Genomic DNA, 7,417 nt, shown 5'->3' with positions numbered 1-7,417 from the left:
TGTGTTTGACGTAAATGATTATAGTGAAGCTAAAGAGGTTCTTATACTTACATTAATTTATATTTTGTTTTTACTATATTGAAACATTTTTTTAATTAGAGATTATTGCTTATTAAATTAGGTGTCGGACGAAGACGAAATAATAATAACGGGAATTGTAGATTACTTTGATGAGTATGATGGCAAAGAAGTTACACCCGATAAACCGAGGACTCGAAAACCATCACAATATTTGTGCCCTCCTTACACCGAGGTATTCGTTTTATTTATAAACTCATGATTTTATGTTTATGTGAATTATCTGAAAGATATAGATTTAAACATTTGAATATTGATTTTAGTTGCACACGACATCGAAGCAAAAAAAAAAGAACAAAAAAGAAGGTTGATATCAAATCAACAAGCTCCGTTCCTCCTCCAGTTTTTGGTGTTGCTCATGACTTCTCCATGTTGTGCCTGCAACCTTACGTAGCAGGCGGTGAGGTTGTCATCCAAAATTATTTATTTCATTCATATGATGTCCAGCATCGTTTGTTTAATTTCGTGTTAGATAGAGATTTTTGGAGCTCATTGTTTGGGCATACACACGACGGATGGTTGGAGTCAGCGGTAAATTAATTGTTAATTTATTATTTTAAAAGTTAATTGTTTTTTAGTCAATAACAAAAGTATCATGTGTGCAGCATATAACCATTTGGTACCGACTATTGATGGAGAGACGGTTTGAGAGCGACCGACATACAATAATGCCTCCAAATTTTTTTTGTTTCTCATGCTTTGGAAGAAGGACAGGACTGGAGAGCGTTTATGGCTGGTATTGCTACGTACCCCAACTTCATGGTTGCCTGGTGGGATGTTGATACGGTAAACTTTATTGTTTATATTGAAAATAATATCGTTATTTTTGTTATGTTTTTGTATTGTGATATAAAAAACATAATTTTATTTTATGATCCTTATACAGGTCTTATTGCCGATTCATTCATCCCCTAATCATTGGCTATTTGGGGAACTATAATTAGCGTCAATGGAAGTGCATATTTATGACAGTCTTGGTAGAGGGGCTTATGAAAAATTCAAATCTGAAGGAATCTTTTCCAAATTTGAACGTCGGGTGGCAAATTATTTGGACAAGATTAAGTATTGGGCCCGGAGGAACATCCCAAGGATTCCATTGAATATGCAATTCATTTATGAAGAAAATGTTCCCCAACAAAGTAGTCATTTGGGAGATTGCGGTGTTTTTCTTTGTATGTTTATGGAGCAATTCATTTCAGATCACCGCAATACGTGTTCTTATTGACCCAAAGAACGCAGCTTTAGAGTTCCGTCAACGGATGGCAAAAAAATTTTGGGGGTCTAGTCTTGGTCCTATGTAGTTGGATTATATAATTGTATATCTAAATTAATGTTGGATTTGATTATTAGTTTATTTTTACAGTTTACTCAACGGATGACAAAAAATTTAACGTTACGACAATTACAACAAATTAATGACCTACTAATAACTTATCAATACATACAACATAAGAACGACTACAACATTTGTTTTAACGTTACAAATACAATAATTTATTGACCTAACAACTTCAAAACCATAAAAACAATATTGAAAACCTTACAACTTGTAAACAAGAACTGCCAAGAACAACACCCAACTACAAACCAATGCTATCTTTAACTTCTTATTTTCTGATTGAAAGAGCTTATTAGAGTTAGCTACTTTAGCTATTACCATAGATGATTGGTCCTTCTCTTCATCAACCCAACTGATAAACCCGCATTTTGGTCCCTGTTAAATTTAACATTGACAGTAAGAAAATAAATTTTGTCATGTAAACACGAGGGTTTAAATTTGAATGACGTAATAACATGATACCAAATATGGGAAAGCGTAAAACAATCTTCCTGGGTTTTTAGCTGTACCTGAAATCCTAACGATACGTTCTCCTCCGCAATTGCAGTATGCCATTAGCCTTATTTTTCTTTCAAATCGGAGTTACTTTCTCAGTTAAAATTTTCATACTGGGTGACACCCATTTATAGAAGAAATCATATTACAGACAAATCTTTTTGACTATGAAATGAACTGGTTTGACTATGAATTCAAAAAGTTGAACTACGAAATGCAGACAAGTACATTCTGTAGTATTGTCATGTCGGTCAGTGAAATTTGACTATGAAATGAACTAGTTTGACTATGAATTCAAAAAGTTGAACCACGAAATCCAGACAAGTACATTATGTAGTATTGTCATGTCGGACAGTGAAATTTGACTATGAAATGAACTAGTTTGACTATGAATTTAAAAGTTTAAACTATGAATTTTAAACAGTAGAGATACAATATTTTCTATTTATAATTGCATTTGTTTCATATTGCATTTGTGTGATGATTGTAGAGCACTATCATCGGTATTGAAAATGAGTACTTACAGCGAAAGAAGCTTTTCTCAACTACCAATTTTCTTGCATAGCCTTCAAAGAACAAATCCTAATACCTTCACAGGCATTAAGAAAACCGATACCAACCGCTTTCAATTCTGTTTTATGGCTTTAGGTTGCGTGGTATAACATACTTCTTTTATTGAGTTATATAATATTTCATGGTAATGTATCTCGATTAGTTTTTACTTATCACTAATATGTGTTCGTTTTTATGTAGATTTGTACCTTCCTTAGGTGGATGATACCGCTGATATATGTGGATTATTTACCCCTTCTTGGGAGCTATTTGACAACAATGTACTTCGCAGTGGCTTTAGATGGAAATCATGAACCACTACTCTTAACAATTGGTTTGGGAACCTTAGAGTGTGAAGAATCATGGAGATGGTTCATGATGAGGTTAAAAGATTGTTTAGGTGAGGACATAGAGGTTGGTTTCATAAGCAACCTGTGTGATAAAATAGACTTTGGTGTTCAGAGTGCCTACCCGGATTCCTATCATGGATATTGTCCTAAAGATATAACTCAAAAGATACGTGAGTCTGTCGGACATAACAATACGGAAGTCGAATCGTTGTTTTGGAAGTCATGCAATGCATATAGCGTTGATGATTTTTACTTGTGTTTGGACAGGTTGCACAGTACATGTAGGAAACCACCTTTCTGCACCTTGCTTAGGAGTCCAATTTACTGGCTTGACGATATACCGATTTCAAAATGGACACAAGCATTTTTCCCAAAAATACGTTACAATGTTAAATCGATTAACGTCCCTGAAATTTTGCAAATTATATCCACACGTGAGTTTCCTATAACAACGATAATTGAGTTAATCACCACGTCGATACAATCAAAGTATGCTGAACGAGCCGAAGTGGCGGGTAAGGGAGATTGTTATATTTAGTTTTTTTTTATTGTGCTACTATTTTTATTAAAATATCAAATTTTACAGGGAGGTTGTCTGGTGGGTTGACCCCTTACGTTGAGAGTAAGGTTCAAAAATGTCTCAACAAGTCTTATAATTGTAATGCAAGAAGTTTGTATGGGGATACATTTGAAGTTGATGATAATTTTGCCACCAGCAACGTACAACTTGAACGAAGGGTATGTAGTTGTGGTAAATGGCAAAAAAGCGGTATACTATGTGGCCACGCTATAGCATGTCTAAGAACCCGTACATCTGAGTCCATTCACAGAATGGTTGATTACAAGTTCACTAATTATGTGTATCGACTTGCATATGGATATGAGTTGGTGAATACTATACCATCACATGTGCATTGGGAAATACCAAATGAAACGGTGGTCCTGTTACCTCCCTCAATGCAGTAGTTATTCATGTAGCACCTTTATGTTTTATGTAGTATTATGTATTAGTTTTTTATGTACCCCGTTTTTATTTTAGTGTCGTGTTACGTATTAGTTATCCATGTACCCTGTTTATATTTTATGTCGTATTATGTATTAGTTATTTATGTACCCCATTTATATTTTATGGCGTATTATGTATTGGCTATTGAGGAAACAACATACATTAAAAGAAATGGACGTTTATTAAATAGTAACGACTACACACATATAACAACAAGCAACTTAAATAACGAAAAACAATTAACTTAACCAACATGCATATTAAAAATAAGGGACATTCTTTAAAAGATTACATGCATCTAAGTGGGTGAAGTCGCTACCATCATATTCAAAACGGTATAGTTCCAAAGCCACGTGCCGTAGAATGTCTTCATCCGTATTTGCATGTTCGTTATCCAAATCGTTATAAATACGTTGAAATTGTTTCACCTTTATTTTCAAATCCAGAAACTTCGCTTTGACATCTCTTCTTCTTCGATATTGAGTACGCCTCATTAAATGGTGAAACAAATGACAGACACGAGACCAAAATGATCCAGCACGAACTTGTGAGGGACCCGGTGGAAAATCCTCCTCTACAGTTATAATCCAAGCTTGAACCAAAGCGACCTCCTCTGCGTTCCTCCATATATGTGGTGAGTCCATAATTGCAAGGAGGGAAATAATACGATACAATTACAACGGATATTAAAATCTATTTATAATGACTCCTTACTTTCCTGGTGCAATGGCTTGTCAATTCAAGCAGCAATGTATTGTGTTGTCATTCGACCGGGGATGACTTGTCAACTCGAACAATGATCTATTGTGTTATAAGTATAGTACACTGCATTCGTCAGTTAATTTTGACTATGAATTGCAGACATATTAGATGATTGGACTGCGATTTTGTGTAGAAACTACTATAAATTGACCTTAAGTTACATAAATACTTTATTAAATAAACCAATACAGCTATTCAAATATTGTTATTTAAATTCTACTCTCTTTGTTTCAATCAAAATGAGTTTTATATCATGGAGCAATGAAGAGTTCTTGGTTCTTACACATGCTTATATTCATGTGTACGAGACAAGCAAGTTGAATGATCCAATGTTTTGGAGCCGTTTAACCAATATTTTCAATGCTGAAAACCAAATGGCTACAAGAAACGATTGTGACGAACTAGACATCTTAGCAAGATGGTATGAAATGAAAACCGAAGTTCTATTATTCAACGATCTTTATACCAAAATTAAGGACACCCGTATAAATGCTACTGAGGAGGTCATCTTGGAAGCTGCTAAGGAGGAATACAAGTCATTAAGTAACGGGTTGGAATCCCAGTTTGAAGCCCCTTGGAATATTTTGAAATATATCCCGTTGTTTAAAATCTATTTTAGTTTATTATGTGAGTACTAGGTTATTTTCATGTACTAGTTTATTTTCATGTACTTCGTATGTATTTCGTTTGTTTAAAATCTATTTTACTTTATTATGTGAGTACTAGGTTATTTTCATGTATTTCGTATATATTTCGTTTGTTTAAAATCTATTTTAGTTTATTATGTGAGCAACTCGTATGATTAATTTGAATTAATAAATGGCCATTACATTAGTTTTCACAATACATTAGAATACATTAGTAACAAGGATTCCATGAACCATTACAAACATTACAACAAATACATGAAAAACAACGACATAATACGAACAAAGCATTAACGTAAAACACAAGTCTATGGGTTATTCTTAACAGAAATTAGAGCGGTCTACATGAAATACTGTTTATCTTTAACAACCTTCCAAACTTCCTCATATTCGAAGTGTCTGCCGTCATGCTCACAGATGTAAAAATCTGTAACAACTTCCAAGAACTCTTCTTCGTCCTGATAACGAACATTGTTACTTTTCGCATAATTACATGCTCGATTGAACCATGTCACTTCTTCCTTTACATCCATCCACTTAGTAACAACATCTAATTTTTCTCTTTTTTGTCCTTCTCACATCTCATGGTTAAACAAAGATGTTATGCGAGTCCATTCATCACCAATTAGGCAATGCGGGGGAGCAAGTAACGATACACCATCCTTAACACTTAGCCAGCATCGTGTTAGAACTAACACCTCATTGGTCGTCCATGGCCTTTCAGAATTGGAACCAGGTACTTCATTCGAAGAACTTGCTGCATTCGACGACATTTCTAATAATGGGAGTTCGTTTCATTTAGGTGATTTGGGTGTTTGGTTTTTAGATCTTAAACATCTATTTATATAACTAAATAGACTATAAATTAATACTTTCACTACGAAATGGTTATATTTGGACTATGATTTTCAGCTTTATGCAGTGTTTTATCATGTCAAACTGTCATTTATCTCTTGTCACTTAAGGGTCCCACTACGATGTGCAGGTTACTACAGTGACTTGTCATTACTGTCTAGTCGTTTCAAAGTTGGACTTGTCATTACTGTCTAGTATGTATAAATACCACTTATAGCTCCAGTTTAATACAATATCGACTTTATTATGAGTTCCTCACACAAATTCGAAGTTTGCTCATGCAACGAAGTAGATTGTTACTACTGTGATTCGGTAGACCCTTTTTTTACACCCTCTTCAGCCGGGCCATATATGTCACATGAAAATCTTGAAGAATTAAAGAAGGCTGAAGCACACAAGAAGAGGACAAAGAGTCATCCCAACTTCTCACTCAACTTGCTAATGATATTGAATCGGAATGCAAACAAGCTCAAGAATAGATTGACCTCAATAAAAACAAAATCAAAGAGCATAAAGGTTGGATAAAAAAAGAGTAAAAAGGCAATCAAAACGACTGAAAAATGGCTTGCTGAGAAGGATGAGCAGTTGATACACATTATGGTAAAAAAGGATCGTTTGGAAGACAAAATGAGAATTAGGGATGACTATATAACAATGGAGAAAGAGAAGTACCCATTGTAGTTCCCTGAGTTTAAAAATTAGTTACAAAGTTGTTGTAATATTATCATGAAATAGATTAGGTTGCAAAAGGATCGTTTGTTGTTTTTTTAAATAACACGTTGTAACTGTTAAAAAAAATCTGCAAACTATATTTTATAATATAAAGGCTTCATTCATTGTGATAATCAACAAACTTAACTAAAATATGAAAGCATAGCAATGTCTTGTAAGAGTTAATAAAAATATTACAATACATAATAAGTAAACAAGTCATCATTACTCTTAATTTCAAGGTTGTTTTATATCAAAATCAGCGTTATAGGTTTGTAAGCAACCCGCTGAACCACCAATATTATATGTCATTTCTGCAGTAGAAATTATGTGACCTGCTCCGCTACCGGACACCCTTCCAGTACAATTATTTCTCGTGTGTCCTAGTTGACCACATGTAGAACACTCTTTTATAATTGGACCCTCGCCTTGGGATGGAATGCGGTCTGTGTTTCTTGGCCTGCCTGGCTGACGTTTATCCATTATAGGTGGCTTAACAATCATCAAATCATTGGGGATCTCCCATTCGGATGGCTTTGGCAGAGGGTTTATTGATTCCTCATATGTTTTCCTTAGTGTTTCGGTAAAGTAAGCATTTAATGCAAACCTCGAGCAGTCTTGG

This window comes from Lactuca sativa, chromosome 6, assembly GCF_002870075.4.
Source record: "Lactuca sativa cultivar Salinas chromosome 6, Lsat_Salinas_v11, whole genome shotgun sequence".
Classification (NCBI taxonomy): domain Eukaryota; kingdom Viridiplantae; phylum Streptophyta; class Magnoliopsida; order Asterales; family Asteraceae; genus Lactuca; species Lactuca sativa.
Note: the sequence above shows the minus strand (reverse complement) of the source record.